Here is a 27,531-nt window from a genome sequence, read left to right on the forward strand (position 1 = left end):
GGCTTTAGTTAGCGGCCCAATATTCTTCTCTAACAGTATGCATGCTCAAACCATTCAACTCATGGTAAATCGCCCTTACTTTAGACAAGACGGACATGCATAGCAACTCACATGATATTCAACAAAGAGTAGTTGATGGGCGTCCCCAGGAACATGGTTATCGCACAACAAGCAACTTATAAGAAATAAAATGCATAAGTACATATTCAATACCACAATAGTTTTTAGGCTATTTGTCCCATGAGCTATATATTGCAAAGATAGAGGATAGAAATTTAAAGGTAGCACTCAAGCAATTTACTTTGGAATGGCGGAGAAATACCATGTAGTAGGTAGGTATGGTGGACACAAATGGCATAGTGGTTGGCTCAAGGATTTTGGATGCATGAGAAGTATTCCCTCTCGATACAAGGTTTAGGCTAGCAAGGCTATTTGAAACAAACACAAGTATGAAGCGGTACAGCAAAACTCACATAAAAGACATATTGTAAACATTATAAGACTCTACACCGTCTTCCTTGTTGTTTGACCCTTACTAGAAATTATCTAGACCTTAGAGAGACCAATTATGCAAACCAAATTTTAGCAAGCTCTATGTATTTCTTCATTAATAGGTGCAAAGTATATGATGCAAGAGCTTAAACATGAGCACAACAATTGCCAAGTATCAAATTATTCAAGACATTTTACCAATTACTACATGTAGCATTTCCCGTTTCCAACCATATAACAATTTAACGAAGAAGATTCAACCTTCGCCATGAATATTATGAGTAAAGCCTAAGGACATATTTGTCCATATGCAACAGCGGAGCATGTCTCTCTCCCACACAATGAATGCTAGGATCCATTTTATTCAAACAAAACAAAAACAAAAACAAACAGACGCTCCAAGCAAAGTGCATAAGATGTGATGAAATAAAAATATAGTTTCACTAGAGGAACCTGATAATGTTGTCGATGAAGAAGGGGATGCCTTGGGCATCCCCAAGCTTAGTCGCTTGAGTCTTCTTGAAATATGCAGGGGTGAACCACCGGGGCATCCCCAAGTTTAGAGCTTTCACTCTCCTTGATCATTGACATAGGCATCCCAAATGGGCCTGCCGAAGATAGTACCCGGGGTTTACTGAAGGCCCACTACCCGAAGAATAAGAAGATTCGGAAGCCCAAGATATTATTAAGGAAAGCTAGAGTTGTAATAGAAAGTCTTATTTGTAATCTTGCGGGATGAGTTAGAAACCTTCCCGGACTTTGTAACTTGTACAGCACGAATCCCTCGGCTCTACCTCCTATATAAGGGGGAGTCGAGGGACACATGGATGATCGAATCATTGTTTACAAACCCTAGTTTCATAATCGTCGAGTACTTTTCGGCTGAAACCTTCGAGATCTACTTGCCCTCTACTTCCAACTAAACCCTAGTCTACAATCCGTAGGCATTGACAAGTTAATACCTTGTCAATTGGCGCCGTCTGTGGGAACTAGAGGCGTAAGGATCTGATCTCGATGGCACGTTCAAGATCTTCGACATCGTCAACCGCAAGCAACGCAATGGATCGAGGTAAACAGATCGCTGCTGGTCCTGTCGATTTTGTTCCTCACCCACCCTCCCGTTTGGATGCATATGCGTATCTGGCGGAGCCTATGGAGATGACGTTCGGAAGGTTTCGCTTTTGTGTCGAGAAGAAAGGATCGTATCGTGTCGAAATTCCGATTTCGTCGGGATCGTCGGCGGTCAATTCCGATTTTTCAAGCTATACATCGTCAACCGAATCAGGAGAAGAAGAAACTTCGTCATCACGCTACATCAGCACCAGGGCAAGAGAAAAACTCACCAAGATCTTCAGCGACATGTCGTTTGAGTCATCTGCGGACTCATATATAAGCGATGGCTCAAGCAGTGTCGACAGTTACGACTTCATCGACAAATCTACTACAGTGGGCAAGGTCTTCACCAATCTCAACGATGGTGTCACCAAACCCAACATAGATCTGAATACAAAATATCATCAGATTTATGTCATTGGAGAGCCAAGACATGACCAAGAGGAAATATCTGAGGCTTTCGACGATCTGGGAAATCCATACGTCGATCCCTCTGATCTGCGGCGGGGCCTGGGCAATAAATACGTCGGGCCACAGCCGCGACACAGAGTTCGACTCCCGCAAGCAGCATGGGATAGAGCTGCGAGAGCTATGGACAGCTCAGAACCAATAGCCACCACAGCCACGCCAGAGGAATTACAAGCATATCAATATAGGCTCGCACGAGCTGCAAGGGAATTGGAAAAACAGACAGCTGAGTTAAACAGAAGAAAGGAGGCAGCTTCTGCGTCCAGCAGGAGAAGGGCAGAGCTGAGTCGACAATCTAGATCTTCGGGTGATAGCCACAGGGAGGCTCGGAATAGAGCAAGATCGAGGTTACAACATGTACCCGAAGGACAAAGAGAGCACTTAGTCCAAAACCTCGACATGTCTTTTATGTCGATAGACACGAGAGGAAACATCATCCCTAAGACACCAGAGGCTGGGTATATGGCGACACAAGCTTTTATCCTCGCATCTAAACCACCTCCAGGAGATCCAAGGGAAACACTGTACAACATGGCGATAGCAGGAGTTGGAGCCTTGGGGACGGCGTTTGTATCAACACCTCCCGAAGGATCAGCAAGGCAAAATAGTCCACGACCTGCGGCAGCAGCAGCAGCAGCTCCTGAAGGACCAAGTGGAGCAAGGGACACGGCAGCACAAGCAAGAGTCGACAGAGCGCGACAAAGCAGAAGGGAACATCGGCAGTCCCCAGAGTTAAACGACGAGGATATGTGTGGCTTGCCGTGCTTCACGAGGAGAGTCCGAAAAACTCGAGTCCCTTCAGGATTCAAGTTACCTGATAACTTCAAGAAATTCGACGGCCTTCAAGATCCAGAGGATTGGCTAGTGGATTATCTCGAGACAGTGAAGCTTATAGGAGGAACCAGAGCAACAGCTATGCAAAGCATCCAGGTGCATTTGAGTGGAGCCGCACGATCTTGGATAAAGAAACTTCCTCCAGGATCCATCGACAGCTGGGAAAGCTTCGAGGATGTTTTCGTCAAGAACTTCCGCTCCACGTGCAAGAAACCTGCGTCATTAGAGGAGTTGAGAGCATGCCGACAAAAGTCAGATGAACCAATGAGAAAATATATTCAAAGGTGGAACATCATCAAAAACTCGGCAGAAAATATATCTGATGAGAGAGCGATAGATGCGTTTGTCGCAGGAATCAGGCGTGGAGATTTTGTCGAGGACTTGGGGAGGACCAACCCAAAGACAGTATCCGCGTTAATGGAAATAGCAAACAGATGGGCAGATGGAGAAGATGCTGTTAGGACCGTGGTCGCCAGAGGAGGACCGTGGTCGAAATTATCAACCGAGGCGACGATTTCCTCGGCAGTACCCGAGCTATGATGCTCCAGTACAAATTTCGGCAGGCTTTCGGGCAAACACAGGAGGAAACAACAGAGATGATTATCAGAGAAGCAATGAGCAGCGAGGCGATAATAGAGATGATTCTCGAAACAACAGGCAAAATTGCGGGCCTAGGTTCCCGAGGCCTTTCGTGTCTCCTGAAGAGATGATGAATGGGACGTGTCAGATGCACTTTTTCCTCGACAGCAACGGAAAAAGACAGTCAGGACATCTGCAGAAAGACTGTCGCAATTTTCAGGCAATGTTAAGGTGGGTAGAGCATGCTAATGCTCGGGCAGCACAGAGAAATCCTCGAGAACCCAGGAGTGAGATTCACTTGCCACCTCCTCCTGCGATTACGGAAGACAATCGACATCAGCTCAGAATAGCAGCAGCACCTCCACCACCACCTTACGTTGATCCTAACTCCAACGGAGCGGTGTCGATGATTCAGAAGGGAAGGCCATCCAATAGGGCTCAGAAAGTAATCTCGCGACAGGTGTTCATGGCAGAAAAAATGCCCCCACCAACAGTCGAGTATCTTAATTGGTCAGGGCAAGATATTGGTTTCACCATAGCAGATCATCCGCAGCAAGTTCCTCGACCAGGGCAGTTAGCACTTATCCTACCAGCAGTCATTGCGGGATTTGATGTCTCTCGAGTATTCATAGATGGTGGCAGCAGCCTAAACCTTATGTATGCAGATACATTGAGAAAGATTAACATATCCCTAGCAAACTTGAAGCCAACAGACACAAGGTTCCATGGTATCACACCGGAGAAACCAAGTTATCCACTGGGGAAGATTAATCTCGACGTTCAGTTTGGAACCCGAGAGAATTATAGAATCGAGAAGCTGGAGTTCGAAGTTGTGGATTTTCCGTCGCAGTATCACGCTTTGTTGGGACGACCAGCATATGCTAGATTTATGGCGGTACCACATTATACATACCTGTTGTGGAGGATGCCTGGACCTAAGGGACCAATCACAGTCAAAGGAAGCTTCGCCTTAGCCGATAAGTGCGATAAGGATTTTCATCGGATATCAGAAACTTTCGGGATGCAAGCTGAGTATTTGGCGTCAAGGAGTATGACTGACTACGACGTGCTGCCAGACGTCGGAAGGCCAAATAAAGAGTCAACTTTCAATACTGAGAAAAATTCTAAGGAGGTGCAGATTCACCTGACAGACCCGAAAAAGACGACGTCCATCGCAAACGACATGGACCTCGCATAGGAAAGCGCGCTCGTCGAGTTCCTCCATGAGAACTGGAAAATCTTTGCATGGTGTCCAGCTGACATGCCAGGAGTACCCAGGGAACTTGCCGAGCACCACCTAAACTTGGATCCACTAGCGAGACCAATCAAACAACCTTTGCGGCGTTTTTCGGAACCAAACCGCAAGGCTATGCTGTCAGAAATAGATCGACTACGAGAAGCTGGTTTTATAAAGGAGTTGCATACAGAGGCCACATGGGTAGCAAATCCTGTGTTGGTGCCGAAGAAAAACACTAAGGTCCTTCGCATGTGCGTCGACTTTACGTGCCTCAATAAACATTGTCCAAATGATCACTTTCCCCTCCCGAGGATCGATCAAATTATCGACTCCACGGCTGGATGTGAACGTCTTTCCTTCCTGGACGCATATTCTGGTTATAACCAGATCAGATTGAAAGAAGAAGATGAAGTAAAGACAGCGTTCATCACAACGTATGGCGTGTTTTGCTACAGAACAATGCCCTTTGGTCTGAAAAACGCGGGAGCAACATATCAGAGAATGATGTAGAAGTGTTTGGCGACACAGATTGGGAAAAACGTGCAAGTATACATCGACGATGTTGTCATAACGTCAAAAAAGGGGGCGACATTGATCGAGGATCTCAAGGAAACCTTTGACAACCTCGAAAAATTCTTCCTCAAGCTGAACCCGACGAAGTGCTCTTTTGGCGTCCCAGCAGGAGAACTTCTGGGGTTCCTAGTTTCAGCAAGAGGGATTGAAGCAAATCCCGATAAAATACAAGCTATCGTAACAATGAGGAAGCCAACGAAGTTGAAAGAAATACAGCAGCTAACTGGGCGAGTCGCAGCTTTGAGCAGATTCGTCGCCAGGCTGGAAGAAAAAGCGTTACCATTTTACGCTCTGATAAAGCAAGGGGAGAAATTCCAGTGGAACAAAGAGGCCGACAGAGCTTTCGAGGATCTGAAGCGCACAATCTCGACACCACCAATCTTGGTGGCGCCGAAGGAAAAGGAACCTCTCCTGCTGTACATTGCAGCCACGCCCCAAGTGGTTAGCACGGTGCTAGTTGTTGAAAGAGAAGAAGAAGGAAAACTCCATGGAGTGCAAAGGCCAGTATATTTCATCAGTGAAGTTTTATCGCCTTCCAAACAGCGGTACCCGCAGTACCAGAAACTAGCATATGGAGTAATTGCAACGGCAAGGAAGTTGCGCCACTATTTTTCGGCACACCCGATAATAGTAGTCAACGAAGCACCACTTTCAAATATACTGAACAATCCAGAAGCTACAGGGCGTGTCTCCCTTTGAGGAATAGAACTTTCCCCTCGGGACATCACGTATGAAAAAAGAAAGGCAATCAAGTCGCAAGTTCTGCCAGATTTCATTGCAGAGTGGATGGAGCTGCAAAACACGTGACCCCCAGATTTGTCGAGAACCTGGACCATGAACTTCGATGGGTCCAAGAGAGTAGAAGGAGCTGGCGTAGGAGTGGTACTTATATCACCTGAAGGCGACAAGTTAAAATACGTCCTCCGGATGACGTTCCCTAACGCATCCAACAATGAAGCAGAATATGAAGCCCTCATACACGGGATGAAGATGGCGAAAGCTTGCGGTGCAACTCGATTAAAAATCTTTGGCGACTCACAATTGGTGGCTCAGCAAGTTATGAACCAATGTGACGCAGTCAATGATAGCATGATGGCATACAAGGAGGTGTACAATGAGCTCGAGAAGCTGTTTGATGGGTGCGAGGTAAATCACATCAGTAGATTGGGTAATGATGAAGCCGACGTTCTCGCAAACATCGGGTCGCAGTGCCTCCCAATCCCACCAGGAGTATTTTGGGAAGAAATAGCGGAGAGATCCACGAAGCCGAAAAAGGTGCAGAAAAAAGCAAAGGAAGAAAAAACTTCGGCGCCCCTCAAAGAAACCACGGAGGACGAAGAAGACCAAGAGCTTGTGATGATGGTAGAAGTTCCTTGGATGCAAGCATATATATCATATATCCTCAGGAAAGAAATACCCGACGATCCAGTTGAGGCAAGGCGAGTTATTCGACGATCCAAAGCTTTCACAGTGATCAAAGGGGAGTTATACAAGCGAAGTATTTCAGGCGTCCTGCAAAGGTGTGTCACACCCGAAGAAGGAAGAATAATTCTGAAGGATGTACAAGAAGGAATATGTGGCCACCACGCAAGTAGTCGAGCTATTGCAGCCAAGGTTTTTCGGGCAGGATTCTATTGGTTGACAGCAATCGAGGATGCCAAGGAAATAGTACGAACCTGCGACGCGTGTCAAAGATTTGCCGCAAAACCTCACTCTCCAGCGGCAGAATTAACACCAATACCATTGTCGTGGCCCTTTGCCCAATGGGGACTTGATATGGTGGGCAAGTTGCACAAAGCTTCGCCAGGAGGATATGAGTACTTGTTGGTCGATGTCGACAAATTCACCAAGTGGGTAGAAGCTAAGCCAATAAATTCACCAGATGCAGCGTCGGCAATAAAATTCGTGAAAGGGCTCATTTTTCGGTTTGGAGTGCCTCATAGCATTATCACAGATAACGGTTCAAACTTTACGTCCAAGGAATTAAAGGAATACTGCGCAGAAGTAGGCATTAAATTGCACTTTGCGTCAGTTGGGCACCCGCAAACCAACGGCCAAGTCGAGAAAGCCAATGGTATCATCTGCAACGGCCTCAAGAAGCGCCTGCTAGGACCACTTGAAAAAGCTCGACATACCTGGCCAGAGGAATTGCCAAGTGTTTTGTGGAGTATTCGAACAACACCAAATACGGCGACACAAGAAACTCCGTTTTTTCTCGTCCACGGAGCCGAAACAGTATTACCAATCGAAATAGAGCATGATTCTCCAAGAGTAACAGAGTATGACGAAGAAACATCACAAAAAGCTCGGGAGGTTGATATGGACGCACTCGACGAAGCTCGAGACGAAGTACTTTCACGAGTCACCAAATACCAACAGGACCTCAAAAACTACCACAGTCGACGGTTAAGGCCCAGATCCTTCCAGGTCGGGGATTTGGTCCTACGGTTAAATCAAAAAAGTACTGAGAAGCTCGAATCACCATGGTTGGGGCCTTACGTTGTCACGGAAGTCATCAACGGAGGAGCATACAGGATCAAGGACAAGAAGACAGGGGCTCCCGAGAAAAACCCCTGGAACGTGGCGCAGCTCAGGCGGTTCTACGCCTAGAGTTGAAATATAGTCCTCCTCTGTAAAAATACAATGTACTGAAACACCCGCGAGTTTTCAGACGCACTCTTTTCCTTTTCGGGGCACCGAGTGGGGCCGGAAAGGTTTTTAATGAGGCGGGCTCACGGTGCTGCAATATAATAAAGATAGTGGAGATATACTTCTTATTCTTCGACACGCTCGGGGGCTCAACGTCTTCAAGTCTTAAAATACGTACAATATAGACAAACTAGACTTACCGAAATATTTCGCCTTGGTACACTAATACCTCGCCAAATATAAACATCGGAAGCTAACAATTATAAATATAGTGTACACGTCAAAATCTTATTGCTTTGGTCCAAGAACCTCGCAACAAAAAATATAGAACTTCGACACTAAGATACTCGGGGGCTTGCAACCCATCAATGGAAAAAATAAAGATATTTTCTTACAACAAGAGGAAAAATCTTCGAGATAACAAAACAGTATAAACTCCAACCAAAGGCTCGGGGGCTCGGTGATCAAAAATAGAAAAAATACAGAGTTGACAGCTTTACAATATAGATTGTGTTTACAAATACACAAAGATGTATCAATGATGGAAATATAGCAAGAAGAGGAAAAAGTTTTCAAGGGAAACCTAGCACATGGTCTATGGTTATTCGCTCAGTAGAAGGACGGGTACTATGCTCAGCATAGCTTCCCTTCACGAAGAACTCAGAATCCATCCGAAGAAGTTCATTCATCATATCTTTGGCAACAGGAGTCACCAAATCATCAATCTTACCCATATTTCTCTTTTTCTTTGCCATCTTCGTCAGGCAAGTAGGAACAATTTGATCTATGGGCAATTTCGGATGGCAAATTTTTATCATCATCATGGCAAATCTTGCGCCAGCAGAAAGTTGAGCCCGCACAAAGCCATGGATTCGAGGAGCATCCCGAAATTTTTCCATTAAAGTTGGAAGGGTCTCTGGCATCTTGTTCCGAGGGAACATGGTTCCATAAACTAAGAACAAAGTCTTCGTACAGAAGTCAAGGAAGTCACGGACCTGAGCCGCGCGATCTTGAAATCTGACGATTTGGCGGGTGCACTCAGGAGTAACCCAAAAGTTAGATCCATGTTGCGCAGCCAGTCTCAAAGAAAAAAAGTTGGTTCGAGCTTCAACACGTTGGTCTTCGGCAGCAGTATCCAGAAATGAGCCTGGCACAGCAAACAAAATATCAAGGAACGAATAGCAAAGAACAACATCCAACATGGTTATGAGCAGGAAACATACCTGTTATGTCCAAACTGGCGTCAGTCATTAGCTGAAGCATATAATTCTCGCGAGAAGAAGTTTCAGCCTCAAGAATAAAGCAGCATCCTTCGCAGCGATGGCTTCTTTTGCCTGTTGAAGAGCAATTTTCTCTCTCTCGGACGCTTGTCGAGATTGCTCCATCATCGCAAGGGTTTGCTTCTTCATGGATTGAAGTTGCTGTCGAAGTTCTTGCAAATCTTCCGACAAATGTTTGCTTGAAGAACCCTCGAGGGGGTTATCATCGATTAGCATTTTCTTCGAGAAGGAAGAAGCAGGCGAAGCATCGGCAGAGCAAGGATTGGTCGAATAGTTATCAAATATTAACTGGAAAAGAAAAGTCCCAGGATCAATGATAGTGCCAGGAGGAATTTCATTGATTTCTAGAAAATTTACATGGACATTACAAAAGAAGTTCTCCAAAAGGACTACCAGGATAATTGTCGCCACAGCTAAAGTGGCGACAAGGGCAAAAGAAACAGAGAAAGCAAAGAAAAGAAAATAAAAAAAAGAGGCATGCAACTAGACCTCCGGCCTTGATGAGCTAGGAGTTGCAGATGGCTTGATCCCAAGATAGGCCAGGATTTTCTTCGTGTTGGGCTTGGCTGCCTTGATTAGCGACCGCCATTTTGTTTGCTCTATCTGCTCGGTGTCGCCAACCTTCATCCAGTCAACAGTTTGTTGGCTGTCAGCGACCAAGGCAACAGTGTTCTCGACAGCAACCTTCATGTTCTCCTGGCGCATCTTCAGTCCAAGATCTTCCGGTGGGTTGAAGTCCTTGGCAAGGGCAAGGAAAGTCTTAGGCTCCTCTTTCTTCGGGAAGAAGTAGGGGAATAGCTTCGACAACCCTGCGTCAGCATTCACCACGCCTTCGCGAATTTCTTGGCCATGAAACTCCAGATAAGAAAGTGCGTCAAGCAGAGGATCATTGGTGGGATTCTCAAGATCAAACTCTTGGCTTGTTTGACCTGCCATAGAAAATATATGTTAATCAACAGCAAGTAAAAACAAAAGAAAGCAAGTCCTAAGAAAAATAGAAGAGATCGACAAAGTTACCGAGGAAGCGCCGATTTTTGCGTGTTCAAGCGCTTGAGGATTCCCTTTTCACGAGTAGCCTGCGCGGCCTTGTGCTCGTTTAAAGCAGCTTCGGCATCCTCAAGTTTCTTCTGCAGTTCTTCGACATTAGCAGCTTTCGCCTTGGCCTCATCAGCCTCTGCTTTGGCTCGGCTAGCATCAAGTTCGGCTTTCTTGCGAGCCGTCTCACTTTGCTCCAGTTTCTGAGCAAGAGTGTTGGCAAGCTTGTTGGCCTCTGCAAGTTTCTCTATCAAAATAGAAAAGAACCGTCAAAATTGCGACAAAAATAGGAGCAAGAAGTTAGAAACAATGGCAGCAAAAAAGTTATTACCTTCAATCCTGCTGGCATACTCACGGTATCCAATGAATTGGGATCCGATGCGAACAAGCTCTTTGATCATGGGCTGTTAAAGAAGAACAAAGATAGAAAACATCGGTATGAGAAAAATGTGAAGGCATAAAGAAGCAAACAGAGGAAATGCAGATACTGGCAAGAAAATTAAAAAACTTACATCATCTAAGAGCGGATTAGAAGAGCTACCCAATTGAGGGGCAGGCTCAACGATTGTTTCAACCCTTGTCCTTTTTGGTGAAGGAGCAAGGGGGCTTGAAGGAGGAGTGGTGGTGACAACGTTTTGTTGAGGAGGCGAGGATTCTTCTCCCTCAACTGGCGTCTCCGAAACAATTAAAGTATGTGACGTGCTCGTCCGAGGAGCCACGTCACGAGTTGGTACTTCTTCCTCATCATCACTGTGATTAAAGATCGACAGCATAAAAAGCAAGATGAGACAAAAATCTTTGAGTACAGAAATAAGGGGAAATCAAGGTGACTTACGAGCTGACGAGGGATTCGAGATATGGATCATAAGTTGCCTTCTGACGTGAAGGATCAACTTCTTCGGCTTTGGAGGTGCCGGAATCTTCGACATCATTCCTCTTCCTTTTGTTCTTTGGAGAAACAGCAGGAGGAGGAGATAGTGCCGACGCAGTGCCTTCAGAGGCAGCATCTTTTTCAGAAGATCCCGCAGATTTTAGAGAATCCACGGGTTCGTTCACAAAAGAGGGGGCCTCCTGGTTGTCATCAGTGACAATGGCCCTTTCCTCGACTTCTCCACCTTCAGGAAGAGGAGGAAGCGAGACAAGGTCTGGATGGTTCTGTGCAAAATAAAAATAAAGTAGGGGAAGATATCAGAAAAGGAGTTACAAAAAAGGATAGCAACGCAATAACAAAACAATCGACAAAGATTACCTTGGGAAGTGGATTGGCGGCGCTGAATGGTTTTACACGACAAGAAGAAGGGACAGGATCTTTTTTGCTGAGAGACGAGATTTTTCGGACAAGCTTTTCCAAGTCCTTGACCTCCAAATCCACCGATAGCCGATCTGCGTCCTTCTCGCCAGCATATTTCCAGAGAGGATATTTGCGAGCCTGAAGTGGCTGCACTCTAGTCCTAAGAAAGTATGCAGTGATTTGGATACCCGATAACTCTTTGCCGCGAGTATTTTGCAACTCGTGAATGCGAGCCATCAAGGTTTCTGTCGACGCCTTTTCTTCTTCGGTAGCCTCTGAGTCCCAGGAGCGGCGGCGAAAGATTTTCTCGGCGCCATCAAAAGGAGGGATATTGTCCTCAGCACATCCATGGTTCTCCTCCTGAATGTACAACCACTTCTTGCGCCACCCTTGAACAGAGTCAGGGAGTTTGACGTCGAAGTAGTCGACAGTGGGCCGAACAGAAATTACAACGCCGCCTATATTATAGGCGACATTGGGTGAGCCATTACGGAGGCAGAAGAAAATGCGCTTCCATAGCGCCTAGTTAGGCTGGACGCCAAGGAAGGCCTCGCAAAGAGTGATGAAAATGGACATATGGAGGATTGAATTTGGCGTGAGGTGGTGGAGTTGCAGACCGTAGATAAAAAGCAGTCCGCGGAGAAAAGGATGAATGGGGGCGGAAAGACCGCGGATGAGGTGGTCGACAAAACTTACCCGGTACCCCATTGGAGGGGTTGGGTAGCTCTCCTCACTAGGGAAGCACAGTGCCTTGGGTTTCTTGCTGATCCCCAGCTTCTTCAGCATGTTGATGTCCTGAGTGGAAATCTTCGATCTTTCCCACTCCGCCGTCCCCAGATCCACGGTGGCCATGGAGGATTCCGGCGTGCTGTGCCTTGTCAATCGACGCGGTGGCATCAACAATGGCGCAGGGTTTGCAGCTTGGAGACGAGGAGCTAAGGTGGCTGTGGGTCGCAGGAGGAAATTTGCAGATGAGAGCAGGAGGACGGCGCGAGCGGAAGTGCTCAAGGAGGAAGAAGATGATCTTATATAGGGGTGCGGTGAAACGACGAACCGTTGGATAAGGAAAATGTGTGGCAGATGGTAGCCACGTGGAAACGAGGGTAAAAAAGTAATTCAACATTGGAGAAGTTACGGTACGTGCGCCAGAAAAAGCGGAGGACGTGTGTCCCCCACTTGCACGACGTGTCAAGATAGTGGATCAATTGGGCCCGCAAGGCAGTGGGAGAAGGCTTCTCGCGATTTTGGGTTCGCAATCGTGGCTATCGTCAGCAATAACGTCACCTTGGCAGAGGAAAAAATTCGACTCTACAATTTCATAAAAGGCGACATGGAAAATAATGCTGAGCCTTTGATCAAATACAAGTTTTTGATCAAATGCTCGGGGGCTACTTTGGAAAAAAGGAAAAGATCCAGAAGGACAAGATAGAAATGGCGTGAGCCTACGACCAAATACAAATATTTGTTCATAGCCTCGGGGGCTACTCCCATCGGGAGCGCTGTTCGCGCACCCGAGAAATTATAAAACTTCGGGAGATAAAAGAAAATATAGCGGCATAAGGCGTGGAGCCTACACCCAAGTACAAGTCCTTGGCTGTAGCCTCGGGGGCTACTCCCATCGGGAACGCTGCTCGCGTGCCCGATGAAATCATAAAAAAAAAAGAGAGAGAAGAAAGAAAAAAGAAAAAGAAAAATAGCAGAGCAAAAAAGTATATTTCGAGTTATAAATAACTCTGCATATACTCCCATCGGGAGAGCAATATAAGTTATCTTTGACTCGATAAAATGTGCCATTCCAACAGCCGAAAAAGCACTCGACAATATATTCTCAGAACGCCAAAGTTGCGATCAATTTCTGAATGCCGCAAATTTGCGAAGGTAAGACCCAGATCCGTTCTGCTGGGCGTGGCATCACCGACGACTGCGCTCTGCTACTTTTATCCGTATCAACAGATACAAAGAAAAATCCTAACGGACGCGTTAGGTACCCGATAAATTTTACTGGGACTCGACAGAATGGTAAGACCTTAAGCGGCACCTGTCGAAGTTTACACAGATATCCGAGATCATGTCCAGGGACGTGATCTTGAAGTAGGTTTTTGCGGATTGCCACTAGAGCAGTTAACTAGTACCTGATCCGTCAGATGAACTAGCCCCAATTACCATTATCCCTGTACAATATAGAAGTTTATGAGAAGAAATATAGAAAAGTTAAAGTTGTCGAATAAAAATAAACAGTGGAGATTTTCCTTGACCCTACGATTCAAGCAAAATCTCGGGGGCTACTGACATAGGCATCCCAAATGGGCCTGCCGAAGATAGTACCCGGGGTTTACTGAAGGCCCACTACCCGAAGAATAAGAAGATTCGGAAGCCCAAGATATTATTAAGGAAAGCTAGAGTTGTAATAGAAAGTCTTATTTGTAATCTTGCGGGATGAGTTAGAAACCTTCCCGGACTTTGTAACTTGTACAGCACGAATCCCTCGGCTCTACCTCCTATATAAGGGGGAGTCGAGGGACACAGGGATGATCGAATCATTGTTTACAAACCCTAGTTTCATAATCGTCGAGTACTTTTCGGCTGAAACCTTCGAGATCTACTTGCCCTCTACTTCCAACTAAACCCTAGTCTACAATCCGCAGGCATTGACAGGTTAATACCTTGTCAATCATATTGTATCATCTCCCTCTCTTGATCCTTGAAAACTTTCTCCACACCAAACTCAAAACAACTCATTAGAGGGTTAGTGCATAATCAAAATTCACATGTTCAGAGGTGACATAATAATTCTTAACACTTATGTACATTGCACAAAGCTACTGAAAGTTAATGGAATAGAAAAATCCATCAAGCATAGCAAAACAGGCAATGCGAAATAAAAGGCAGAATCTGTCAAAACAGAACAGTTCGTAAAGATGAATTTCTAAGAGGCACCAGACTTGCTCAAATGAAAATTGTCAAATTGAATGAAAGTTGCGAACATATTTGAGGATCATTCACGTAAATTGGCATAATTTTCTGAGTTACCTACAGAGAATTAGGCCCAAATTCGTGACAGCAAGAAATCTGTTTCTGCGTAGTAATCCAAATCTAGTATGAACCTTACTATCAAAGACTTTACTTGGCACAACAATGCAACAAAACTAAGATAAGGAGAGGTTGCTACAGTAGTAACAACTTCCAAGACTCAAATATAAAACAAAGGTACAGTAGTAAAATCATGGGTTGTCTCCCATAAGCGCTTTTCTTTAACGCCTTTCAGCTAGGCGCAGAAAGTGTGTATCAAGTGTTATCAAGAGATGAAGCATCTACAGCGGGGTTTGGAGTTTTCTCAACCATGCATTGTATTTTTGATGCATAAGTTTCAGAGGCTCCCTTTTCATTAGTTTTGGGCTTGCTACTCTCATCAAACAAATTTTCAGGAACAAGCCAAGCATAATTATCATCTAGAGCTTCATGCATTCCTAGGAGCTTACAAGGTATTGGTGCTTTAATCTCCCCACCATCATTAACATTATTAGTGTACTTAATTCTATCCATATCCATCTTTTCAAGTGTTCTTTGAAAATCGGTGAACATACCAAGCCTCTTATGCTTAATAAAAACTTTTCTAGCTTCTTTGGCTATATCCTTAAATTCTCGCACTAGGACTTTTAAAACAAAATCTCTCTTTTCTCCCCTCTCCATATCAGAAAGTGTAAGAAACATGTGTTGTATCATGGGGTTGAGACTAATAAATCTAGCTTCCATCATGCGTACCAAACAAACAGAGGCATCTTCATAAGTAGGGACAGCTTTTGCCAGGGGTATATCTTCAAGATCTTCGTGCATACTAACATGGGTGAAAAATTCTTCTATATTATCTCTTCCAATTATAGACCCTTGTTCCACATGTATATCTTTTAAAGTAAAATTAGGAGGAAACATGATGAAATAAGTAAAGCAAATGCAAGTAACTAATTTTTTTGTGTTTTTAATATAGCAAACAAGATAGCAAGTAAAGTAAAACTAACAACTAATTTTTTTGTATTTTGATATAGTGCAGCAAACAAAGTAGTAAATAAAATAAAGCAAGACAAAAACAAAGTAAAGAGATTGGAGGTGGAGACTCCCCTTGCAGCGTGTCTTGATCTCCCCGGCAACGGCGCCAGAAATTTATTTGCTGGCGTGCAGTTGACGTGGGAGTTAGAAATCTCTGTGGTGTAATTTTCCTTCGATCCCCGGCAACGGCGCCAGAAATTTAGCTTGACACGCGTACAGCACGCGACCGTTGGGAACCCCAAGTGGAAGGTGTGATGCGTACAGCAGTAAGTTTCCCTCAGTAAGAAACCAAGGTTTATCGAACCAGTAGGAGTCAAGAAGCACGTTGAAGGTTGATGGCGGCGGAGTGTAGTGCGGCGCAACACCAGGGATTCCGGCGCCAACGTGGAACCTACACAACACAACCAAAGTACTTTGTCCCAATGTAACAGTGAGGTTATCAATCTCACCGGCTTGCTGTAACAAAGGATTAGATGTATAGTGTGGATGATGATTATTTGCAGAAAACAGTAGAACAAGTATTGCAGTAGATTGTATTCGATGTAAAGAATGGACCGGGGTCCACAGTTCACTAGTGGTGTCTCTCCCATAAGAATAAGCATGTTGGGTGAACAAATTACAGTTGGGCAATTGAAAAATAAAGAGGGCATGACCATGCACATACATGATATAATGAGTATTGTGAGATTTAATTGGGCATTACGACAAAGTACATAGACCACTATCCAGCATGCATCTATGCCTAAAAAGTCCACCTTCAGGTTATCATCCGAACCCCCTCCAGTATTAAGTTGCAAACAACAGACAATTGCATTAAGTATGGTGCGTAATGTAATCAACAAATATATCCTTGGACATAGCATTGATGTTTTATCCCTAGTGGCAACAGCACATCCACAACCTTAGAGGTTTCTGTCACTCCCCCAGATTTAATGGAGACATGAACCCACTATCGAGCATAAATACTCCCTCTTGGAGTTACAAGTATCAACTTGGCCAGAGCCTCTACTAGCAACGGAGAGCATGCAAGATCATAAACAACACATAGATAATAGATTGATAATCAACATAGCATAGTATTCTCTATTCATCGGATCCCAACAAACACAACATGTAGCATTACAGATAGATGATCTTGATCATGTTAGGCAGTGATACGCGTACAGCACGCGTCCGTTGGGAACCCCAAGAGTAAGGTGTGATGCGTACAGCGGCAAGTTTTCCCTCAGTAAGAAACCAAGGTTTATCGAACCAGTAGGAGCCAAGAAGCACGTTGAAGGTTGATGGCGGCGAGATGTAGTGCGGCGCAACACCAGGGATTCCGGCGCCAACGTGGAACCTGCACAACACAACCAAAGTACTTTGCCCCAACGAAACAGTGAGGTTGTCAATCTCACCGGCTTGCCGTAACAAAGGATTAGATGTATAGTGTGGATGATGATTGTTTGCAGAAAACAGTAGAACAAGTATTGCAGTAGATTGTATTCGATTAAAAGAATGGAGCGGGGTCCACAGTTCACTAGAGGTGTCTCTCCCATAAGATAAATAGCATGTTGGGTGAACAAATTACAGTTGGGCAATTGACAAATAGAGAGGGCATGACAATGCACATACATGATATGATGAATATTGTGAGATTTAATTGGGCATTACGACAAAGTACATAGACCGCTATCCAGCATGCATCTATGCCTAAAAAGTCCACCTTCAGGTTATCATCCGAACCCCTTCCAGTATTAAGTTGCAAACAACAGACAATTGCATTAAGTATGGTGCGTAATGTAATCAATAACTACATCCTCAGACATAGCATCAATGTTTTATCCCTAGTGGCAACAGCACATCCACAACCTTAGAACTTTCTGTCACTGTCCCAGATTTAATGGAGGTATGAACCCACTATCGAGCATAAATACTCCCTCTTGGCGTTAAGAGTAAAAACTTGGCCAGAGCCTCTACTAATAACGGAGAGCATGCAAGATCATAAACAACACATAGGTAATAGATTGATAATCAACATAACATAGTATTCTCTATCCATCGGATCCCAACAAACACAACATATAGCATTACAGATAGATGATCTTGATCATGTTAGGCAGCTCACAAGACCCGACAATGAAGCACAATTAGGAGAAGACGACCATCTAGCTACTGCTATGGACCCATAGTCCAGGGGTGAACTACTCACTCATCACTCCGGAGGCGACCATGGCGGTGAAGAGTCCTCCGGGAGATGATTCCCCTCTCCGGCAGGGTGCCGAAGGCGATCTCCTGAATCCCCCGAGATGGGATTGGCGGCGGCGGCGTCTCTGGAAGGTTTTCCGTATCGTGGCTCTCGGTACTGGGGGTTTCGCGACGAAGGCTATTAGTAGGCGGAGGAGATAGGTCAGGGGGCCACACGAGGGCCCCACACGCTAGGCCGGCGCGGCCAGGGCTTGGGCCGCGCCGCCCTAGTGTGTCGCCAGCTCGTGGCCCCACTTCGTATCATCTTCGGTCTTCTGGAAGCTTCGTGTGAAAATAGGCCCATGGGCGTTGATTTCGTCCAATTACGAGAATATTTCCTTACTAGGATTTCTGAAACCAAAAACAGCAGAAAACAACAACTGGCTCTTCGGCATCTCGTTAATAGGTTAGTGCCGGAAAATGCATAAATATGACATAAAGTATGCATAAAACATGTAGATATCATCAATAATGTGGCATGGAACATAAGAAATTATCGATACGTCGGAGACATATCAGGCAGCTCACAAGATCCAACAATGAAGCACAATTAGGAGAAGACGGCCATCTAGCTACTGCTATGGACCCATAGTCCAGGGGTGAACTACTCACTCATCACTCCGGAGGCAACCATGGCGGTGAAGAGTCCTCCGGGAGATGATTCCCCTCTCCGGCAGGGTGCCGGAGGCGATCTCCTGAATCCCCCGAGATGGGATTGGCGGCGGCGGCGTCTCTGGAAGGTTTTCCGTATCGTGGCTCTCGGTACTGGAGTTATTATCGACGAAGGCTTAAGTAGGCGGAGGAGATAGGCCAGGGGGCGCCACGAGGACCCCACACAACAGGCCGGTGCGGCCAGGGCTTGGGCCGCGCCGCCCTAGCGTGTGGGCGCCTCGTCTCCCCACTTCGTTTCCTCCCCGGACTTCTGGAAGCTTCGTGGAAAAATAAGATCCTGGGCGTTGATTTCGTCGAATTCCGAGAATATTTCCTTACTAGGATTTCTGAAACCAAAAACAGCAGAAAACAGCAACTGGCTCTTCGGCATCTCGTTAATAGGTTAGTGCTGGAAAATGCATAAATATGACATAAAGTATGCATAAAACATGTAGGTATCATCAATAAAGTGGCATGGAACATAAGAAATTATCGATACGTTGGAGACGTATCACTCGCTGCCTAATTCTTTCAGTAATTTTCGTGACACCATATTATTGAGCCGCGACAAACTAAATCTCGCGGAAGTTTATGATGCTCTCCAACAAAAGGAGAAAATGAAATCTATGGTGCAGGCTGAAAGTTCGTCCTCCAAGGCGGAGGCATTAGAGGTCCGTGGCAGGCCTGAGCAGCGAGATAACTACTACCATAACAACAGAGATAAGAGCAAGGGCGACAGAGGTCGCTCAAAGTCCAAAGGACGTGACAAGTTCTACATGTATTCTAAGAAATCTAACCACAATATTGATGATTATTGGAAGTTGCAGAACAAGGAGAAAAGGAACGGAACTTACCAACCGAAAATAATGATGGTAATGGTAAGGCTGCCGTTGTCACCGGTAAGGGTGAGGCTGCTGTTGTTGCTGGTAGTGATAGTTCTGATAGAGATTGCTTAGCTGTCTTGGCTGCATGTGTTTCACGTGATGATGAATGGATTCTTGATACTGCATGTTCGTTTCATATTTGCTGTAACAAAGATTGGTTCAGTTCTTATGAGTCTGTGCAGAGTAGAGATTTTGTGTGTGTGGGGAATGACAACCAGTGCAGCATTGTTGGCATTGGTTCTGTTCAGATCAAGACCCATGATGGGATGACACGCATGTTGACAGGAGTGAAACACATACCCTCCATGGCGAGGAATTTGATCTCTTTGAGTACCCTTGATTGTGACGGGTACAAGTACAAAGGTGGGAACAAACTTTTGAAGGTATCATCAGGTTCTCTCATTATTATGATTGGTGATATGAATTCTGCGAAATTATATGTCCTTAGAGGTAGCACTTTGCCTGGTATTGCTGCTGCTGTTAGTTCTGATGAAACTAGTAAGACTAACCTTTGGCATAAGCGTCTTGGACATATGAGTGAGCTTGGCATGGCAGAATTGGCAAAGAGAGAGCTAATTGATGGCTGCGATTTAGGTAAGCTTGAGTTCTGTGAGCACTGCATCTTTGGTAAGCATAAAAGAGTAAAATTTAATGCTTCCGTTCATACCACCAAAGGCATTTTAGATTATGTACACGCTGATGTTTGGGGTCCGTCCCGTAGAACTTCTAATGGTGGTGCTAATTACATGCTTACTATTATTGATGATTACTCAAGGAAAGTGTGGCCATATTTCCTGAAACATAAATCTGATGTTTTTAATGCTTTTAAGAAGTGGAAAGTTATGGTAGAAACCCAAACTGAAAAGAAGGTTAAGATACTCCGTACTGACAATGGTATGGAATTTTGTTCAAATGAATTTGATGAGTTTTACAGCAATGATGGGATGGTAAGACATCATACCATTCCGTACACCCCTCAACAGAATGGCGTGGCTGAACGCATGAACATGACCATTATTTTGAGGGCTCGCTGCATGTTGTCTAATGCAAAGATGCATAGAAGTTTTTGGGCTGAAGTAGCCTCCACCGCATGTTATCTCATCAACAGGTCACCTTCAGTTCCACTTGATAAGAAAACTCCAATTGAGGTATGGTCTGGTTCGCCTGCTGATTATTCAGATTTGAGATTTTTTGGTTGCACTGCTTACGCTCATGTTGATAATGGAAAGTTGGAGCCAAGGGCTGTTAAGTGCATCTTCCTTGGTTATGGTTCAGGAGTTAAGGCATATAGATTATGGAATCCTGAAACTAAGAAAATTGTGTTGAGCAGGAATGTCGTTTTTAATGAGGCGGTTATGTTTAATGATAGTCCGTCTCATCGATATTTACGATGCTATTGATTCTCCTGATGTTTCTGATGATGAGCAGCACAGAATTGGCGTGCAGGTGGAGCACGCAAAGGAGAATGAAAATGTGGTTCCTGAAACCAACAATGATGATAATGATGTTCCACCTTCACCACCTTTTGTTCAGCGACAAGGACGGTCTATTGCTGCTGACCGCCCTAAGAGAAATATTACACCTCCTACCCGATTAATTCAAGAATGTGATATTGTTTATTATGCTTTGAGTTGTGCTGAACAGGTGGAGCATGATATTGAACCAGCTACATATACTGAAGCCATTGCTTCGGTTGATAAAGAGAAGTGGGTAGGTGCGATGCAAGAAGAGATGCAATCTCTTGAGAAGAATGGCACATGGGATGTAGTGCACTTGCCTAAACAAAAGAAGGTTGTCTGCTGCAAGTGGATATTTAAAACAAAGGAAGGTTTGTCTCCTAATGAGCCTCCACGGTTTAAGGCAAGGTTAGTAGCAAAAGGTTTCAGTCAAATTCTAGGTGTTGATTATAATGATGTATTCTCCCCAGTTGTGAAGCATAGTTCTATTCGTGCTTTCTTTGGTATTGTTGCTATGCATGATCTTGAGCTTGAGCAGCTAGATGTAAAGACTGCTTTTCTGCATGGTGAGTTGGAGGAGGAGATATATATGGACCAACCTGAAGGTTATGTTGTGCCTGGTAAGGAGGATCTTGTTTGCAAATTAAAGAGGTCCCTTTATGGTCTAAAACAGTCGCCACGACAGTGGTATAGAAGGTTTGATTCATTTATGCTTACACATGGTTTTGAGAGATCTCAGTATGATAGTTGTGTGTATATCAAGTTTGTTAATGGATCACCTATTTATTTGCTGCTATATGTTGATGATATGTTGATTGCTGCCAAGAGCATGAAAGAGATCACTATTTTAAAGAATCAATTAAGTAGTGAGTTTGAGATGAAGGATCTTGGTCCTGCTAAGAAAATACTAGGCATGGAAATTAAAAGGGACAGAAAGTCTAGTTTGTTGTTTCTTAGTCAGGAAAAGTACATTGAGAAAGTTCTTCATCATTTTAATACGCATGATGCAAAGTCAGTTACTACTCCTATTGCTTCTCATTTCAAGTTGTCAGCTTTGCAATGTCCTAGCTCTGAAGATGATATTGAGTACATGTCTCGAGTTCCCTATTCTAGTGCTGTTGGTTCCTTGATGTATGCCATGGTTTGTTCATGTCCTGATTTGTCATATGCTATGAGTTTGGTCAGTCGATACATGGCTAATCCTGGTAAAGAACATTGGAAAGCTGTTCAGTGGATTTTCAGGTACCTTCGCGGCACATCAAAAGCTTGCTTGAGGTTTGGCAGGATTGGTGAGGGGCTCGCCGGATATGTGGATTCAGATTATGCTGGCGATTTGGATAAGAGAAGGTCCCTCACAGGTTATGTGTTTACTGTTGGTGGATGTGCTGTTAGCTGGAAGGCTACTTTGCAGGATGCTGTTGCACAATCTACTACTGAGGCTGAGTACATGGCTATTGCTGAGGCAGGTAAAGAGGCTGTTTGGCTGAAAGGTTTATATGTTGAGCTTTGTGGAGATAATTCTTGCATTAAGTTGTTCAGTGACAGTCAAAGTGCTATTTATCTTACTAAAGATCAAATGTTCCATGAGAGGACAAAGCACATTGATATTAAGTACCACGCAATCAGAGATGTGGTTGCAAAAGGTAAAGTGAAGGTATGCAAGATTAGTACTCATGATAATCCTGTTGATATGATGACTAAGCCTGTCCCTGTGTCCAAGTTTGAGCTTTGCTCAAGCTTGGTTGGTATAACTGTTTAGCCCAAGTGGCTATTGGCGCCAGAAAGTGTTTTCTTTGTTGATTCAGGTGATTGTTGAAGTTCATGCTACAAGGAATTTGTCTCAAGGTGGAGTTTGTTATATTGTGATCCAAATTCATATACTAAAGGGAGGCTAACTTCTGACTACGCTACGCTTCGGCCCCCGCGGTACGGATCATTGCCACCGTCTATATATATTCCCTGTAAGCCGCCGCTAGGGTTTTATCGCATCATTGTACACCCACGGCGTTTGTAAACACCACCGAAATAGTGAAGTTTTGCTGGCTAGCGCCCGTGGTTTTTCCCTTGTGTGTTGCAAGGGTTTTCCACGTTAAAATCTCGTGTCCCCTGCAGTGTTTTACTTTTCGTTCTTCGTTTATTGTGCATCTCGATTATAACAGAGAGAATGGATTTCTTCACGAAGTCCGACATAAAGGAAAAAAAATCAAAGTTTCTCTATAGCCTCTTCATTTTGAGACATTACACCTTTGGGGTCGACCCCGGTAACAAAAAAGGAATCCATAAAACTTGGGATCCAACACCATGATAAAATACTACCCTCATGATTAGACCATGTCCCTGAGATTTGATAAAAAATGGTGCATTAGCGGTTAATACGTTGTAATTAGATAAGTTATTTGGAATATGACGGAACGAAAGACCAAGGAAAGGAAGAAGAATGCACCAAAATGCAGGTGCTGCACCAAACGCTGGTGGTTGTTTCTTGTTGTAAGTGAATGCAACGAAAAGACCCGGAAATAACGAATAATGAGAAAATTCATTTATAGACATTTCGTGCTCATTTCCAAATTTCTGCTTAGTTATTCCCATCATCCGGTAACCACAGGATGATCCCAATCTCCTTTTAGTAATAGATCTTTTTGATATGTCTCAGTCTCAGCGGCAAGGAAGAGAAAATGCATCGAGTCGTTTATCAAGAAAGTGGACGAGCATGGCGGTCCCTATATCTCTGAGGGGTGTACCACTTAAAATAAAAGTAAGCTTAAGAGGTTCAAAAGATAAAGTAACTCTCCTTATTCTTGGCTAGTGGAATGGAAGCAAGACTCTTTCCTATCCACTTTGCCGAGGGGAGAGAACTAAAAGATAACTCAAGCTAGACAGAAAGGTGCAAAAGTCCACAGTTTATTAAAGATCCTGTAAGCAAGTAGGTTCAGATTGTCATTTAGCTTCAATTTCTTCAGTCTCACAAGCGGGTCCACATGCAACAAAATAAATTGTATTTGCCTACTACTCCGACCTTGCCCTGAAAGGATAAGGAAATTGGATAAGAGCGAGAGCTAGACTGACTGTTGGTCCAATGCTAGTGGAGGATTCAGACTGAGGACCCCCTGTGGCGGCTACTCATAAGAAGATGAAGGATTGAAAGAGGACTGATCACCCCTCTTATTTGTGATCTTTTAATAGAAATAAAAAGCCTTATCTCAGACTTCAAGGTCAATGAAAGCGGGATTCAAAATGATTGACGGGTACCAAAGCAAACATCCCTTTTCCCCTTGCCTGCCTCCCCATGACGAATCCTTTGTCTACCTGGATCTTCAAAGAGCCTCATAGCCAAAAATTAGCAAGCAGAGAAGCCATTTCTTTCTCTCTCTGATACTAATTCCCATCTCATGAAATTTCGATTCCATTTTTATTAATAAAATATAGGGCTGGCCTTTAAGATAGGATTCCATAATTGCAAATTATTTTGTAGGACTCAAAAAGAAAGCAATAAGACTGAAAAGTGGATTTTAGACCTGGCTAATGTAACCTATACAATGGCTTTGGGTGTCATGTAGTCCAATCTATCACATACATACATACATACATACATACATACATACATACATACATACATACATACATACATACATACATACATACATACATACATACATACATACATACATACATACATACATACATACATACATACATACATACATACATACATACATACATACATACATACATACATACATACATACATACATACATACATACATACATACGCCCTCACGGATGCAGCAGCTAGCGGCCAAAGTTTGTGCCGTCTCGAACGCCCGTCGGAGCGTTTGCCCTCCAGTTGGATGACCTGGAAGTAATCTCACTACGGGAACCCGCTGAGGTGCTGACGGCCGGCCATCGTGGGCACCTCGCCGTCGGCACAATCTGGCCTCGGCACATACATGTTGATCGTCCGAATTTTCGAGCCATCGGCACAGTGTGGGTGGGCCCGCTGGAGGGCTAACCGACATTAGCCCAGGGAAGACGTTGTGCCAATGGCATAGCCGTCGGTAAGTTGCCACGTGTGTCCATACACTGTGTTGTGTCGACGACAATGCCGGCGGCACATCCTCATCGACACAACAGTTGTACCGTGCTCGTCTCGCGACCAAAAAAATGTATCACATGTGCCGACGGCAATGCCATCGGCGCATACCCTACCATTTGGCACGGCGCCTAAGGGTCTCTGCCGACGGCAATGTTGTCGGCACAAGTGCTGCCATTGGTTTTTTGTTGCAGCGAGCAAAATAATAGTTGAATTACGGAATAATTACCAGTAAAAATAGTAATTAAATCAGAAGATCATAATCACAGAAAGATCATCATCATATAGAAGGTAGCAAGATCGTCATCATATACAAGATAGTAACTATCATCGTCATCATACACATGGTAGCAAGTATCATAAACATCGACAACACCCACTCGACATCTATTCAAGGCCAATTGATATCATCACTCGTGAGATCAGGCGATGCACGTCGGTGTAGCTGCATAGAGGTAGAACCAGCACGAGAACTGGAACCACCGGGAGAAACACCGGAAGCACCGGGAGAACGGCGGTAGGGGTGCATTGGTGTGCCCTCATGCGACAAACTCGGAGAGGGTCGATTACGCAAACATCCTGTTTCATATATGTTTGAGCAAGAGTTAGCATCTTAGCCATGTAACAGGAAAGCGGTTACAAGTTGTTAGGCACAGAACTTACCAGGTCCATGTGTAGTATGTGCCCGCGAAAACTTCCCTAGATGGGCACACTGGAATCGGCTCCGGCTTAGGGGGTTGCTCTTCCGAAAATGGGATCCTCTCTCCAGTCGAGAAATACACCTTGAGCGCCTGCAAGATAGTTTAGATGTCAAGCGTTGCAGAATCAAGGTTCAAACTAGGGGAAGTGGGACTTATCTTGCAACCATAAAGATTGGAACTTACCTGGCTCGTCATCTCCTCGTACTATTCCCATGCCCCTCTCTGAAGGTCCCACTCGGCTACAATCGCCAAATAATTCTCATAAGCGGACGCCTAGGACGCCTCAAACTCAGCCTAAATTTTCAAAAATAAGGAGTCTCGTCAACTTAGCCATTTAGGAATGAATGTTGGAAAGTAGATGAAAATTGGAAAAACTTACATAGGGATGACGGTGTCGAGGAGGTGCGATAGGGGGTTGCCGGCGGTGATGGTAGCCTTGATCTGCGTGAGGGTCTTCTTTGGCTTGATCACCCCATGAAGAATCTTCGTACGACCATGCTCAGTTCCGCGCTTTGCCACCATCAACGCCACCAAGTCGGTCTCCTCCTGAATAGGGTCACCCACCTCCAGATGAAAAGCCTTGGCCGCCGATCAGTACTTGTCCAACTCCGATTCGGTATAGCCGAAGTACTCGGGCAACGAGGGCTGATGCTGGCTCAGATCGGGCTACTTCAGCTTCATCTTCTGCCACCCTCCCAACTCGGTAAGGCCCCCTGAGTTGCACCTCCTGCATCACAAAAGAAATGGTATGTGTATCAAGTAGGAATATGTTGAGAAATAAATGCAAGTTGTTCCATGTATATATGTACCATGTGCTTCCTGTAGCGCTCGGTGTTGCGCTTCCCGCACTGTGTGTTCCTCCGGTGCCGCGGTTTGCCTGGTTCCGCTCTCTCTTGGCTTTGAAGTCGGCGTCTTTGCCGACCCACCTCGTAACCAATGCCTCATGCGTCTTCTTTATTTTCTCACCACATGGGCATAACCTTAAAAATCAAAACTCATTTGAAGAACATATAATGCAATCCCAACTATGCATGAACATAGAATCTCATTGACAATTTACTTACCCTCATGTAATCGCCCTTCATCATCTCAGGATCCTCCCTGATATTGTCAGCCTTCTTGACCCTCTTGCCATGCTCAGACTTGAAGTGACCGATGCACATATGCTTCTGATTGTACCACTGCTGCCGTGTCAACCTCTGACAAGCCCTAGCCAGGACCTCGCTCGCCCGCGGCGGAAGCTCGGTCAGCATCCTATAATGGGCCTGCAATCATGCATAAAAATAATTATGAGAGGCATGAGTTAGCAAAGTGGGGTCATCAACTATGAACGGAACTCGAGAAGTATGCCTTGCCAAAAACTTGGTGATCATGGCTTCATAAGCTTTCCCAAAGCCCGGGCAGTTCGCGGCCTCATAGCCCGCCCAAGTCTCGGCTAGCTTCCTCTTGCCGCCGAGGACCAGAGTGTAAAATCCTGGCGAAAACTTCCTAATGAGAGCTCCAAGCAAGCTCGATGGCCGGCGGGTCCCCTTGTCATATGCGTTTATGATCATCGCTCTAAGAATGATGTGTTTATAAATGCCCCCCTAAAAGAAGAACCAACTTATACTTATGTGGTTAGGAGGGAAGTGGCACCCCCTGTCCATCAGAGTTCAAACCACATGTTTAACACTTTGATATCTCATAAAGACGGAATATTATTTAGTGGAGGTGATCACTCCGGGCATAAAACCCGAATCCCAAACTCAAAATTCCTGATCCCGAGTCCATATATCTTGAACCCGAATAACCCGAACACCTATTCGAGAAGGTGTTTTCAATTCCTGAAATTATTTCAGGAATTTCGGGCCTGTAGTCTTGGTACACGAGTATCTCGAGGAACCCATCGACAATTAGAATTTAGAAAGCCCAGATGCACTAAGCCCAG

The sequence above is a fragment of the Lolium perenne genome, chromosome 4 (genome assembly GCF_019359855.2).
Source record: "Lolium perenne isolate Kyuss_39 chromosome 4, Kyuss_2.0, whole genome shotgun sequence".
In the NCBI taxonomy this organism is placed as follows: domain Eukaryota; kingdom Viridiplantae; phylum Streptophyta; class Magnoliopsida; order Poales; family Poaceae; genus Lolium; species Lolium perenne.